Below are 15,956 nucleotides of genomic sequence, written 5' to 3' on the forward strand. Positions count from 1 at the left end.
AGCAAGCTTTAGCTGGGCTTGGTGGCTCAGCCTGTAATCCTGCGCCTTCGGGAGGCTGAGGTGAGTGGATTGCCTGAGCCCGCGGGTTCGAGACTCGCCTGGGCAGTGAGATCTCATCTCTACAATAAATCAAAAAGTCAGCCGGGCATGGTAGCACATGTAATTCCAGCTACTCAGAAGGCTGAGGCGGAAGGATAGGCGGAGCCCAGTAGGTCGAGGCTGCGATGGCCGGGAGCAGCCACTGCACTCCAGTCTGGGTGACAGAGTGAGACTCCAACTCAAAAAAAAAAGAAAGAAAGAAAGCTTTATTGAGAGGACAGAAAAACTCCCACAGTGGGAGGAGACCCGAAGGGATTGCCTATCTCACCAATCTTAAGATGTCTAATGATTTTCTTTGTGAGGATTTGTGACCTAGTCTAGCTAAAAATTTTTCATGGCGAAATCTGAAGAATACTGCAGAGAATGGGATAAGACTTGTGATCTAAGTCTCCTGGGCAATCTTATTGTCATTGTTCCCTCCAAACTGATTGCCGCTAACACTCCAGCTTCTGATTGCTTGTCTTCCTAATGCTGTAGACTAGAAGAAAAACTGGCCACTTCCAGGATGATCATAAAAATATTTTTGTTCTTGCATACCCTCATGCGAAACAAAAAAGTGCACGTGTTGGGTAAACAGGACACAGTAAATAAGGGCACATGTGAGAGAGAAGAGAAAGGGAGGAGAAAAATAATTCAGACTCAGTCATCTGTTCCCTATGATGCTTTTCAAAAATGGCACACTATTATATCATCTATCTCAAAAAAAATGCATTCTTACCTATATTTTTTGAAGCATTATGTAGCATTTATTTAAAATATCGCTGAACAGAACACAATCATAACTTTTAAAATGACTACACAGGCAAAAAAAAAAGGTGTTAACTTGGGTTTAACTACTTGATGTCTACAATAAGTTAAAGGCTTGATAAAGCTACTGCCTTTATTTTTAGGATAACCAAATTTAGTGTTCAGCATATTGACAAATAAAATTCTAGCACGAAACAAGTTCTAAGAATGAAACCAACTCATAAAAATAATCAGCTTACTGAATATTGTTGCTCGAAGGGGAAGTTCTATTTTAAGTAAACTTTAGAACGAGACCCTGAAGTAATCCAAATTTATGTAGTATGTGCATAAAATTAAAGGATTAAATTGTTGGTTTAAGAAACAATGTTTGTCTCTTAAAATGACTAAATAAACCTCAATAGAAAAAGTATGGTTTTCTTTAAAGTTACCAAAAAAGTTCCAAATCCAATGGTTACAACTATCTTAAGACATGATATCCTGTACTTTTTTTTGCATTTTACACACACACACACACACACACACACACACACACACACACACACACACACACCACTTTCTCTCTTTTGCTTTCTCTCTACAATTCTACTATTCTACACATTCCTTAGCTGGGTGGAACGGTAGTGTTTACTTTAAAATTTTGGTCTGTAGTCAAACTTTGAAAAACATTATGCTGTATCATATTTCAAAATATTAAGTGAAACTGACTTAGCTGAAGAGACTGAGTTTATTTTTGGATTTGCTGAAAGTGTAGCAGGACTCTAAAGGTTGTCTTTGTCTTTATGGAAATAGGAACTGAATCATTTCAGGAGACTTTTTAAGAGCTATAGTTTTATATGAGAAAGAAAAATTCCAGATATATCCTTTTTTACCTTCTTCCTCCCCACTGGTATAGCATTGCATATGGGACTCAGGCAGATTCTGGCAAATTGTCTGCTGAACAGAATGTACCTTAATTCCACTGATGTAAGAAAACTTCCCTTTTATAGAATAAATACAGAGACCTGCAAGATTACAAAATAAGAAATCACATATGTATCTCAAAAGTGTATTAACCTGATTCTTATTTTTTAAAGGATTTTTGAAGTGTCTTCTAAATATTCTAACACTTGAATGAAAAGTGCAATACTATTTAAACTTATAGATGATTAGTTGTAATGACTTATTATTATCTACTTTATATGGTGATAGTAGGCATGTCCATGAATCATCCCCATGAAATACAGGAAATATATGAAATGTATCCAGTATTTCACACCTGAGAAGCAAGTCAAGGCACAATGGCATAATATGGAGAACTCTCTATTCCCAATTCTCTTGCCAATCTGCTAAATTCACCTTAAAATCAACATGATTGGTTTTAGTATTGTAACTAAGAAAATTACTGGGTTAAGCATAATTTTTGACTAACTTAAAACAAAACAAAATATAAATCTAGGGATCAAGAATAGAAGAGCTTGAAGAGAATAGAAGTCTCAAACTGCTTGTTTAATATTTAATTGTCTTATCATGAGCACCTGGCTAGCCACAGGATTTTTCTATGAAGTAGTAATGGATTAGAGACCATCCCCACTAAAGGGCTGGAACTTGGGACAGTGACTACTTTTTGGGTTTTGGAGCATGTTGAAGCTATTAGCAAATAACAGGTGAGCATTATCTGAGGAATAAATAATGTCAGGATCTTCACCTCAGGGGAATTCTACTGTATTTAGAATTATCGCATGTTGGTTGATATAGCACATGTGTATATACAAGTACACACGCACACACATATAGAGATCCCTGTATCTTAGGGTTCTTTCTTTCTTTCTTTCTTTCTTTTTTTGAGTTGGAGTCTCACTGTCACCCAGACTGGAGTGCAGTGGACGCTCCTGGCCACCGGAGGCTCGACCTGCTGGGCTCTGGCGATCCTTCCGCCTCAGCCTTCCAAGTAGCCAGAATTACAGGCATGCGCTACCACGCCCGGCTGATTTTTTGAATTATTGTAGAGATGAGGTCTCGCTGCCCAGGCGGGTCTCGAACCCGCGGGCTCAGGCAATCCACTCACCTCAGCCTCCCAAAGGCGCGGGATTATGGGCTGAGGCACCGAGCCCGGCTAGGGTTTTTTCAAATGGATTTTAAACCTTCTGTATGATTTGTGGTTAGTTATGCAATTTTGCCTTAATAGTATCCCTGTGAGCTTGGTAAAACAGTAAGACACTTCATATGATTGTTATTTGGCAGATGGGGAAACTGAGTCACAAAAATGGGTAACTGAGTTGAAGTTGCACAACTAGGCAACTAGAGGCTGATTTGAATACGAGATTATTTCCCCGAACAATAATCTAGCATATATTATTAGCATTATATAGCTAATAATATAACAATAATAAACTCATAACTTCCACAATCAGGATAGACATAATAAAGGAAAAAAGTCTTACTTCTCTGAGTTCTTCAGACCAAGTTTCTAGGATTGTTTAATAGTTGAGAAAAAAGTCAGAATAACATCTACTGCTAGAACTGATGAAAAGTTTTGTTTTCTGGAGTGTGAATTTTTACTTTAAAATACTTTAAAAGTCATAGTGTCCTAAGCATTGTAGTACACTTTCCTGGTACCACAGTGTAATTCTTAAACTGTCTACTTAGTAACAAAATATTTTTATTGGAATCATAGTGAAGCGCATGCAAATGCCATGTCAGAATAGGCCATTCAGCTGGGTGTTTTGGGGCCAATTAACATATACGAATACATCATTACAATGTATAAGGTCAAACTCTGAAGTTTAGGAATGTATTCAGACTCTGCAGCTTCAACTAACAAGCATGTGTGTATATATAGCAATTACCTATGGATTTAGCTAAACTGTCTTTCATTTCTTTCCATGTTCACCTTGTACATCTTCATGAGGCTAACTTATAATATAATAACATTACAGACCTGGGAAATATACCCTTCTATGTCTTTTTGAATTCTATTTCCAGATCTAATATTCAGGAATTTTATGAAGTGGGTGGGAAGAAAGCATGGATGCTCTTATCTTCTTTATAGTCAAGCATATTTTTATCTGGTTCCTTCTTAGAGTTTGACTCTCTGTAATTTTTCTGTAAGTTATTCTCACCTGAAAGTGCTTTTTTGGGCCTTTTTTAGTTTCCTTTCCTAGGAACTCTTCTAGCTCTTTCTTGTGATGTGAAGGCTGGTCTCACATAACTATTCCAAGTATGCCCCGCCCTCAACCCTAATGGCTGTTATTCACCCTTCAACACCCAGCTCAAATGTCACTTCCTTTCCAGAGTTGCTCACAACATCAAGATGATAGTCACGCCCTTCTTTGTGCTTCTAACCCCCACTTCATTTACAGCAAAAATGTCATATTGTGATTATTTGTTAATGTGAAAGACTTCTTTAGTAATGAAGAAATGCCTTCATATCAAAAAAAGATATAATTAATCTTTGTACCTCAGTGCCTAAACAGGGTTGAGCACTTGGTAAGTATTTAACAAATATTAAAATAAATGAATGGATAAACAAGAGGAAAAAAATGCTCCCTTTTTATATAAAGATCAATTAAATAGTATTCTAAGAAAAGTTCCTATAAACAATTCCCAGTGGACCCTCTACATTCCTTTAGTACGTTCTCTTATCCCAGCATTAATTTAAATCCCTATGGCACCAAGAAAGATCTTTAGTAAAGCTTTCACATTTTTAAACACATGAAACTAACTACTGTAAAAATTCCTTGGAATTCTTTAATAAAATATACCTAAGATTGAAGAGATTCATAGTAACTACCAGTTTGGAGTTCATATTATTCTTAATGAATCCACTTCAGAAAAAAATGTTGTCAGCTTATGATATAAACAATTATACAATTTACAATTTAAAAGGAAATAGATATTTTGAATGTCACCAATATTTTAAAGCCAGCACCACTACCATAAGTATTTTTAGTTACCCCAATTTTTTTTTCTTGTGTGATATGAGATAACATTTGAACAGGTAGCAAAATAGAAAGCTATATTAGCATAAAGTATTCTTTTATTAAAAAGTTATTGTGTAAACTTTTATTTGCTTGGTTTCGTTTTCGTTTTAAGTCTTAAGTCCTCAGCATCAGATCCAAGAAGTTTCTTGATGAGCCTAAGAAATAATTGAGATATGTGATCACCTGGTTTGTTATACTGTGTAGGAAGAACCTTACATTTTTATTCATTATGAAAACCAGTTTGCTGCTTCCTCACTTGAATTCTCTCATATGACATAGGCACACAGTACAAGTGAGTTCTGCCTGCTAGTTTTGGCATTGAAACTGGGGCGGCAGGCATGATATCTGCATTGGCCATTATAGTGTATCTGGGCCACAGCCAAACATTTTTTTTTGCTGCTGTCTCTGACTATGCCTTTTGGTGCTCAATTTTCCATCCGCCAAGATTCTTAATTCATACTCCATTGACAGATATTATTAATAGCATCGTGACATAGTAGGAGAAGCTGCAGAGTTATTTCTATATATGAAATGCCAGTTAAGTTTGAGGCTTTTGAATTTTTATTCCATATTTGACAACTGAATACTCAAATACAAAGACACCACCGGAAGCTCTTCATTCTAGGTAGAAGGAGCACAAGGTTTTGCTGGAAAGTGACCAGTAACTTCAGGGTTTAAGGCAAAGTCATTACTAATAATTAGCTTGAATGTAAAACAAGGACTGGAGTAATATAATTGAGTAATGTAAGTAGAATAGCAAGATCTGAGTGCAAGCATTAAAAGATTATACAGACATACAAAGCTTCGAGAAAAAAAACAAGCATTCTTGGCAATAAAATTAATTGCTAGTGACATGAGAACCAGAGGAAAGATATTAGTGCCTTAGGGAGTTATAATAAGACAGTGAAGTAATGACAGGCACTGATACAAATATTTTTTAAGCTGTAACAGAGCACAAGATCTACTAGAATACAGATCCTGGGAAGGGCTGTTGGCTAGTATGGCTGAATGTTTGTAAGCCTTTCACTTTTCATTGAGCAGTTCCCAATAGATCAAGTTATCAAGGTATTTTTTATGCCAGATCCCTACCTTTAAAAGCATAACTCTGTTAAGGTATTTGTACTGTATCCACCAAGGAACTTACGCCTTTTACATAGAAAAGTATAAACCAAATTTATTAGTTACTATTCTTTGGATTCATTCTAAAATTATATATCATATGAATATACTATTGTCATTAGCTTTAGTTCAGAGGACTTTTTTTTAAACATTGTTAAATATTTGGTCGAATATGAGTCTTGATTAGGTACATATCTAGAAATTGAACACAATTCCATTTTTACTCTTAGAATAAATGATAGTCACCTTTTAAACACTAAGCAAATTTTTCATAGATAATTAAAATACTTTAATCTCATATCAAATATTTATTTGCGGTATATGTGACATAATTCAATAATATTCTATTCTGTCCTTTTACATTTGCTCTGGTGACTGGAAGAAGCAGAAAGTGGTTTTCAACAGACAAGTGCATGGTTGTAATTGGTCTTATTCTATATTTGTTAGAACCTATGATAATGCAACAGATAATCAGTATGCAATGTAAGAGAAGGCTCAGAGTTTCTATAGTAAAATTTATTTACTAAAACAAGATTCCCTACTTATTTGTTTATTGAATTACTCAACACATATTTTTGGAGCACCTACTTACTGTTTCAGGCGTCTATTGGGATCTGAGAAAACACAGGTGAATATAATACTCGTGATCTTTGACCTAAGATTCATCCTTAGGATAAAACAGTAGACTAAACAGTTAAACATTGTTTAAAGTGTTCTGGGGGTTATAATTAAACCCAAGGGAGATGGAGCTGTCAGGAGAGGTTTCAGAAAGGTGATATTTAGGTATAGACTTGGGACGAGATGAAGCTGCCACAGGAAGAAGGGAAGAAGAAACTTCCAGGCAAGTGTAAAAGTATGTGCAAAAGTACTGAGCTTTGTGTGTTCCAGTCACCAGAAAGGCACCAGTAGGCCTGGAGCTCAGTGAACAAACAAGAGAAGGGCACAAGAATACTGAGAGGGTACTGAGCCTTGTATACCCAGGAAAGTGGTTTAGATTTTGCTCTGAAGAAAAGAGAAACCCACCAGATCATTTTAAAGCATGGGAGAAACGTGTTCCAATTTGTGTTTTAAGAAGATGATTCTTGCCGCTGTAGAGAATCTATGGGAGGGCAGCAAAGAGGGAAACAGGGAGATTGACATGAGACTGAGGCCGGGAGACAGATGTCATATGGGAAGAAGATGGTAGTCTCGATATGATGCTGAATCTAAAAATATAGGATCTATTGATGGATTGAATTATAGGGCAAGGAAAATGAAGACTTAAGCATGACTCTGGTTTTCATGGCCAGCAGGGATCGGCGGTGCCTAGTTATTGAGATGAAATCGATTCGAGAGGTATGGACTAGGTTTAAGAAAGGAAAGTAAGAGGTCATTTTGGACATATTAATATGAGATGTCTGATTTCCTTGAAGTGTGTATACAGGAAGGCCAGTCTCTTGATCCTGCTTCTCTTTCCTTCCATCATAGTTAGAAGCACAGCCATGGGAGTTAGAACTGGAACAAATACTGGTTCTGCTCCTTGCCATAATTGGTGCTATGACCCTGAGCCAAGTGACTGAGACTTTCTCAGCCTTGGTTTCATTTATAAAATGGGGATAATGATAATCCCTAGCTAATAGAGTGCTTTTGACGTTTAAGTAAGATAATTTATGGAAATAAGATTATTCATGCGGCACAGTTCCTGTCACATAGTAACGACAGTATAGGTAGCCATTGCTGATGTTGTTAATTATTACTCTGAGGGCTTTCAGGACTTTTCTTTCTCCTTTTCTTTTCTTCTTTTTATTATTTTCCTTCTCTCCATTTCTTCTTTACTTCTTCCCTTTTTTCTACTATCCTTCTCACAATGGCTGCCTCTACAGTTTGATTGTCTATTTGGTTTTGGTGGAGAGATGGGGAGGTATACAGGGATGAAAAATAGAAAGGTGACAAATCCTTCTGTAAAGCAGCACTAAAAAACTAAGAATGTTTTCAAGGTTATATCACACTTCATAAGTAGCTTAACAAAGATCTTCATTAAGAAATAATAATAAAGAGCTTTCCCTGTGGTAAAATAACAGGAATACAAGAAATACACACACACACACACACACACACACACACACACACACACACACACACACACGATCTCTTGAGCTCAGTTTGCATTTCTTATTTACCCTTTTTAATCACTGGAAGTATAAATTGTATAGGCTTGGAGGTTAAATATAGTAACCTGATTTTATAAAAATACAGCACTTGAAAACATCTAACTCATGAGGCTCAAAGAATAGTTTTGATTGCAAATCTTGGATCTACTGAGCTGTAACTGACTGATGACATTGAAAAAAATGCCATGTTTGTTCAGATCTTGGAATCCACTAAACATGCTTAGTATATATAACATGCTAAAGTATCCCAGTGGATAGATGCCCCATTGAGTCAATATTGTGAAGAAGAAAAAAAGCAACTAAATAAATGTACCTTTAAGAAAACTAGTAAATTCAGGCACTAAGAAGAGCAAATACTTTGAAATTCCTTATTGAGTTCATTGGAAAGTGAATGTTGGGTATATGTACATACTCCTAACAATTTTCTTCAAAAGTTGAATATAGCTTATGGGAGCCATTTGTATGAAATGGGTACTTCTTGATTTCATGTCATTGAAAATGTAAAATCTTACTTTCCTGTGAGGTTAGAGGAAAATTATCTGCTTTTTGGAATCTTATAATTTTAATGTTATTATGAATAATGACTGAGTAATAAATGGGATTTTATTTAACTGCTACAACAACAAGTGTTTACTATGATATTCCAGTGAGGTCAAAAGGACAAATGTCATACTTAATCCTGATTGCAAATAAGTAAAAATAAGATTTATTGAAGTTTAACTTTGTAGTAAATTGATGAAAGCATGAACCACACACACAAATAAAATATAGGTTTTTTTTCTTGCTTCACAAATGTAGATTGATTTCATAATGTACATTTTCTAAGAACAAAAATGTTTGCCTAAATGAGAAAAATTTGTTTTACTTAACATTCTTTTTTAGAACAGTTAGTGTAAATTTCCTAAGATTATTAATGTATTAATCTGATTCTGCTTCCAATTATCAATAACTCAAAAATTAAATTGCCAAGTAACTGTATATAACCAATTTTTTTATTGAGGAAATAAATATGTTAAGGAAATGGTAATCTTCAGATGGTTTGCATTTAGAATTCTTAAATTGTTGATAAGAGAGAAATTTCTAGAATGGACCATTCAGTTATAACTAATTACCATTTAATATGAGTCATTTTTTGAAGAGCCTTGGTATTCATGAAACAAATAAATGAAAAGAAAAAGATTAAAAGAAAAAGAATAATTTTATAGCTATGCTTGGTTTTCCACTTAGAACTCTTTATTCTTCATGTTAATTTTGAGCTAAGCTTGGAAAATAGCACCCTTCATGGTCTATTTTGAGAAGGGAACCCAGGACACAATTCTTTTTCTATTTGGAGAGAGCTCTGACCATATTCTTGCAGTATGAGATAGCAAAAGGCTCTTTTCTCCATTCCTTTACTGGATTCTTCTGTACAGGAAGGTTTAATCATTTAATCTTGGTGATGTGCCACCTGCTACGTTTAACTCTACTTATATAGCTTTAGAGGCATGTGTTGAGAACACTGAAAACAGTGTTTTCAAGCATAGTTCAGTAGAGCCACTTCAGAAATTGAAAATGAAGTGGTGAAACTGGTCGGTAGACTTTAGGCACCCAAATGAAAGAAAAGAACCATTTTGTGTTCCCACAATTTTTCTCTTGCTTTATTTTATATTATGCAGAAAGAACTAAAAATTAAATGCATTGCATCACTGCTATAAAATTAAGAAAAATAGGCTACAGTTAGCCATTTAGAAAACTATTTTCTCAAAGTTATTCTTGCTAGCTTAACCTAGAATCCTTTTGTTTCACCATCCATGTCTACCCTGTTATTAAATCCAGCCAGCTTAAACTGCTGCCTGAATTTCTGTAGAGTCAGATTCCTACCTGTACTCTATGACTGTTGGTTCCATTAGAACCAGGTTGAAGTTTTTGTTTGCTTGTTTTTGTTTTGAGTTGGGTCTTATTCTGTTGCCCAGGTTGGAGTGCAGTAGCATGGTCACGGTTCACACAGCCTAGACCTTCTGGGTTCAGGTGATCCTTCTCCATCAGCCTCCCAAGTAGCTGGGACTACAGGCATATGCCACGATGCTCAACTGCTTTTTATTCCCCTCCCCTTCCTCCTCCTCCTCCTCCTTTCTTTTCTCCCCCTCCTCCTTCTCCTCCTCCTCCTCTTCTTCCTCCTCCTCCTCCTTCTTCTCTTCTTCATAGAGGCAAAGTCTTGCTATGTTGCTCAGGCTGATCTTGAACTCCTGGCCTCAAGAGATCTTCCAGCCTGGGTCTCCCAGTAGATGTAAACTTAAATAGATGCAAACTTAAATAATAGTTGGCACAAAGTAAGTGCTTTATACGTTAGCCATTTTCCCCCACTATAATATAGTATGACATCCATGAGAGCCAGGATTTTTTATCCCTGGTTTTCATTGATGTAGCCTCACTGTCTGACACATATAGGTGCCAAGTAAATATTTATTGAGTGTATGAATAAATTTCTTCTAATGTAATTCTCCTAACAGGTCGTTTTATCTCCTGTTGCCTTCCCCTCTAATTTGGATGTACCTCATTTTCAAAGTTATCTAAAAATACAAATGTGATTATAGTTATCTTTTTAAAAACTTCTTTCCATCTTTTAGAAATTGCCACACTGTTTTCCACAGAGGTTGTACTAATTTACACTCCCCCCAAGAGTATAGAAGCTGTCCCTGTTCTCCGAATCCTCCCCAGTATCTGTTGTCTTTTGAGTTATTAATGATGGCTATCCTGAGTAGAATTAGGTGGTATCTCAGAATGATTTTGATTTGCATTTCTTTGATGATTAGTGGGGTGGAACACTTTTTCATGTATCTGTTGGCTGCTCATGTGTCTTCTTTTGGGAAATGTCTATTCCTATCTTTTACCCACTTTTTAATAGGGCTGTTTTTTCTTTTTAGCACATTTGAGTTCCTTGTAGATTTTGGATGTGAGCCCTTTGTCAGATATACAGTTGGCAAATATTCTTTCCCATTCTGTAGACTGTCTCCCCACTCTCTTGGGGATTCCTTTTGCTTTGCAGAAGCTTTTCAGTTGATGAGATACTCCTTGTCTATCTTATCTCTTATGGTATGGGCTTTTGGGGTTTTGATCAGGAATTGATTACCTGTTCCGATTTCTGTAAAGATGTCACCTGCATGTTTTAAGATTCTTAAAGTTTGGGATTTTACATTTAGTCTTTGATCCATTTAGAGTTGATTTTTGTGTATGGTGATAGGTAGGGGCCCTGTTTCATTCTTCTACATGTGATCAGCCAGATTTCTTAGCACCATTTACTGAATAGTTTCTCCTCTCCCCAGTGGTTGTTGGTGGAGGCTCTGTCGAGAATGAGTTAGTTTGAGAAAATGAGGTTTTGCTTCTGGAATCTCTATTCTGTTCCATTGGTCTATATGCCAGTTCTTGTACCAATACCAGGTTGTTTTGATTATTGTAGCCTTATAATAAAGTTTAAAGTCTGGAAGTGTGATACCTTGTGCTTTGTTTCTTTTGCTGAGGATTGTTTTGCCTATCTAGTTACTTATGTTTCCATATAAATTTCTGTATTGTCATTTCCAGGTCTGAGAAGAATGATGTTGGTAATTAATGGGTATTGAGCTGAATCTGTAGATTTTCTTGGGTAGGATGGGCATCTTAACAATGTTGATTCTTCCAATCCATGAGCATGTAATATTTTTCCATTTGTTTGTGTCTTGAGTTATTTGAGTAGTGTTTTGTAGTTTTCATTGTAAAGGTCTTTCACTTCTCTGGTTAGGAAGATTCCAAGGTATTTCTTGTGTGTGTGTGTGTGTGTGTGTGTGTGTGTGTGTGTGTGTGTGTGTGTGTGTGTGTATGACTACTGTGAATCCCTTCCATATGACCCAGCAATCCCCCTCCTGGGAATATATCTGGAGGAACTCAAATCATTCTACCAAAAAGATACCGGTACACACATGTTATTGCAACACAATTTACAGTAGCAAAAACATGGAACCAGCCATGCTGCCTATTGAAAGTGAACCGGATAAAAAAATGTGGTACATATACACAATGGAATATTACACAACCATAAAAGACAAAATTATGAACATCACAGCAACTTGGATGGATTTAGAGTCCATTGTACTCAGTACTCAGTGATCTGTCACAGAAACAAAGAACTGAATATCCCATGTTCTTACTCATAAGTGGATCCTGAACATTTATCATAATACTATAAGAAAGGGATTGACAGTAGCAGGACACTGCCAGGGGAGGCAGAGAGAGGGAAGACACATAACATCAATAAGTTACCTGATCCCAAACCAGGAGAAGTGAGGATCCATGGTAGGCCCAAACTTCATCTGTACGAATGATCACTCACATACCTAATCCTGAATTGTACCCCCACATCTTGGAAAAAAAAAAGAACCTTTGCTCCCAAGCAATTCCACTTCCACTCCTAAGTATCTATCCAAGAGAAATAAAAATGTACCTCAGTACAAAGATTTGTATGTGAATGTTAATGCAGTATTATTCATAACAACCAAAAAGTTAACAATCTACCTACACATTATAGTACTATTTTAGCTATAAAAAAGAAAGATCTATTGATACATGCCTCAACATGGATGAATTTCAAAAGTATTATGCTAAGTGAAATAAACAAGATACAAAAGACCACAAATTTTATTATTCTGCTTATATGAAATGCCCAGAAAAGGCAAGTCTGTAGATACAGAAAGTAAATTAGTGGTTTCTTGGGAATAGGAGTAGGGAAAATGAGATTAACTACAAATGGGAATGAGGGAATCCTTCTTGGGGCAATAAAAATGTTCTAAAATTGGATTGTGATAATGTGGTACAACTCTGTACATTTATTAAAAATCATTGAATTGTACACTTAAAATTGCTGAAATTTATGGTATTAAAGTGAAACCTCAATGAAGCTATTAAAAGAACTTTTGCAAAAAAAAACAAAAAACCTTTCTTTCCTCCTTCTGCTGCCTTAGTTAATTTTCTAAGTGCAAATCTGAAGTTGTCTTCTCTTTTCAACCCTCAGTGATCACTTGTTAGGCATGAGATAAAACTCAGGCTCTTCTTTGCAATGTACAAACTGACCAGGTCTGACCTACACAACCACACTGCTTCTGCAGAATTCCCGCACACACCATGTACTATTCCATGTACACCTGTCTTTCCTTTCTTCCTGGATATGCTTCTTACTTCCTCTGCATGAGATTTCACCCAGACACCACATTTACTTCCTGATACCTCCTACACCCGTCCTTAGGGTCAGACGTTACCTCCTGTGTTCCCATAACTACTCATATTTGTATCTAGAAGCTACATTCAGAGTATTAATTTGCTTAACAATATAGTGATTTATAAAATAATTTAAATCATTATGCAACTTGTAAAATATTACATATACATATGTGTATAAATATATATATACACACATAAATGTATATATAATTGCTTACCATGTGATAAATGAGGCAGAGCAAATCATATAAAGTATAATGAATAAGGTTGTTAAAATGCCATGCAGGAAAATATATTATATATGTATATATCTATGTTTTATAAAAGTACCTACAAGTGCTATATTATAGTACAAAGTGTGCTTCAAATCACATTGATAATTTAAAAATCTTTTATTTTGATGTCATCTTTTATTTAAAGCAACTTTTTACAAGCTAAAGGATACCCTTGCTGGGCTATGATTTGACATGGGCTGCCATATCAAACCCTTCTAGTAACTTCCCCCTTAAAGTGGTTATTCGTAAGTGACTTATAGCCTTAGTTGGGTAGAAAATTGTTCTTAATATCAATGATATTGTTCATGGTGCTAAATCTTCTCTGCTTTTCCTGAATAAAAGCAATTACATCCAAACTATTTCTAAAGCTTACAAAATATGAGACTCATATATTCAATACCTCTATAGACGAAGTCACAAAAATTATTCACTGGAATACAAGGTTTAATTAGGTGGAACTTAATACTTAGGACCAATAAGAGGTGTTATTGAATATCTTGGTTAACAATGTGAGCTTTCCTAGACATTTTGGACTTAATTTTAAATACTCTTTCTTGTTATCTATTAATCAAAAGAGATACATTTGATATTTTAACAATCAATACACAATCCATGAATATATCACTTTGTCCTGGAACTTCTTATTTACATTTGTGTTTATAAAGCTTCTCTACTGCAGGAACTATTTTATTCATATTTGTGTCTCCTGTTCCATGCTTAGTCATGTTAGTCTCCACAGTGCCATTAGTAGGACATCAATAAATGCATGTGGAGTGAAGTCATGAATAAATGTAGAGCATAAATGAACTGTTGATTTCTGTTTTCTCTTAACGTTGTATGTGGAGTAACATCAGAAGTCCAGAAAATAATCTAAAACAAAACTAAAGACAAAAAAGAATAGTCTTATCAGTTAAAAATAATGTAAGTTAAATGGAAGCTTGTGTTTACTTTATAGATCTTTCAAGCACCCACAGGTGTATATGAGCACATACTTTCCCACTGCTCTTTACATAGTCTTATATTGTGACATCAAACTCTGTCCTGCTTTTTACAAAATGGAGTTACTCTTCTTATGTGTATATGTCTAAGCAGGTTTCTAATTTAGAGATTTCACTTCTAGACATGTCAGTGTTTGTAGATGCTGTGGTTTTTTGACTTAGTTATTAAAATAAGCATGCTTAACCCTCTTGGTTTATGTTCTAGACACCAATGAGAATGAGTGAATTGATACCCTCATCTTTTTTTTTTTTTTTTTTTTTTTGAGTTGGAGTCTCACTCTGTCGCTCAGACTGGAGTGCAGTGGCCGCTCCCAGCCACCGCAGCCTCGACCTGCTGGGCTGCGGCGATCCTTCCGCCTCAGCCTTCCAAGTAGCCGGAATTACAGGCGCGCACTACCACGCCCAGCTGATTTTCTGATTTATTGTAGAGATGGGGTCTTGCTGCCCAGGCGGGTCTCGAACCCGCAGGCTCAGGCAATCCACTCACCTCAGCCTCCCAAAGGTGCGGGATTACAGGCTGAGCCACCGAGCCCGGCTGATACACTCATCTTAATGGATTCACTTTATCCTACTCTTTTCTCCAAATCATTTAGACAAAACTGAGACAACTACCAACTCCCGTTGCCTTCCCATCCTCATCTCTACCTCAGGCCAATATAGTGGTGGCAAAAGTAAACATCCATGAGAAAGTTTAGAGAATCAGTTAAATGATACTTGTTGTCTGTTTTATTTAATTTGGGACAAAGGTAACACTCAGAGGTAAGCAAAGCATTTTGTACTGGATATTTTTCCAAGTAAATTTTGTTACTAAATGATAAAAGTAAATGTGTCTAGAAATAAATCATCTATTTTAAAATGACCATCCTTAGGAGTCACTACTTTTTACCATATTGTTTAGATATTCACTGTATGAACACATGTAGTGAATGAGGTGAAGACCATGTGTTATGGAGTCTTGAGAATTATAGATATCATATAGATTTATATAGATACCATTCTATATAGATACCATTTGTTTTTGAGACTTCAGAGATATGATTATCTTTTAAATATGAGATTCCTAAAATTTTAAAGTCTTTTATTAAGTCCTAAGTTTATTACATTCATGCTGATATTGTTTTAAAAATAGTGATTTTATTTACTAAACAATTAAAACACACTTTCAGAATTTTTAAAGAAAATTTTTCTACATAAAAACTGAAATGAACTGAGTCCATGCAAATTAGAAAACTTGGATTTAAAAAGTGTTCTCCGCTCAGCCTGTAATCCCGTGCCTTTGGGAGGCTGAGGTGAGTGGATTGTCTGAGCCCGCGGGTTTGAGACCCGCCTGGGCAGCGAAACCTCATCTCTACAATAAATTAAAAAAAAACCAGCCGGGCGTGG

At 35.8% G+C, this 15,956-nt stretch overlaps 1 protein-coding gene across 1 annotated transcript in view; it reads left to right on the forward strand.

Moving 5' to 3' along the window:
- Nucleotides 1-15,956, forward strand: part of FREM2 (FRAS1 related extracellular matrix protein 2) — a 189,801-nt gene that overhangs the window by 10,550 nt on the left and 163,295 nt on the right. The gene's annotated exons all lie outside the window — the stretch shown is intronic.

This window comes from Carlito syrichta, unplaced genomic scaffold (assembly GCF_000164805.1).
Source record: "Carlito syrichta isolate Samal-C Ts95f unplaced genomic scaffold, Tarsius_syrichta-2.0.1 Scaffold309303, whole genome shotgun sequence".
Taxonomy (NCBI): Eukaryota; Metazoa; Chordata; class Mammalia; order Primates; family Tarsiidae; genus Carlito; species Carlito syrichta.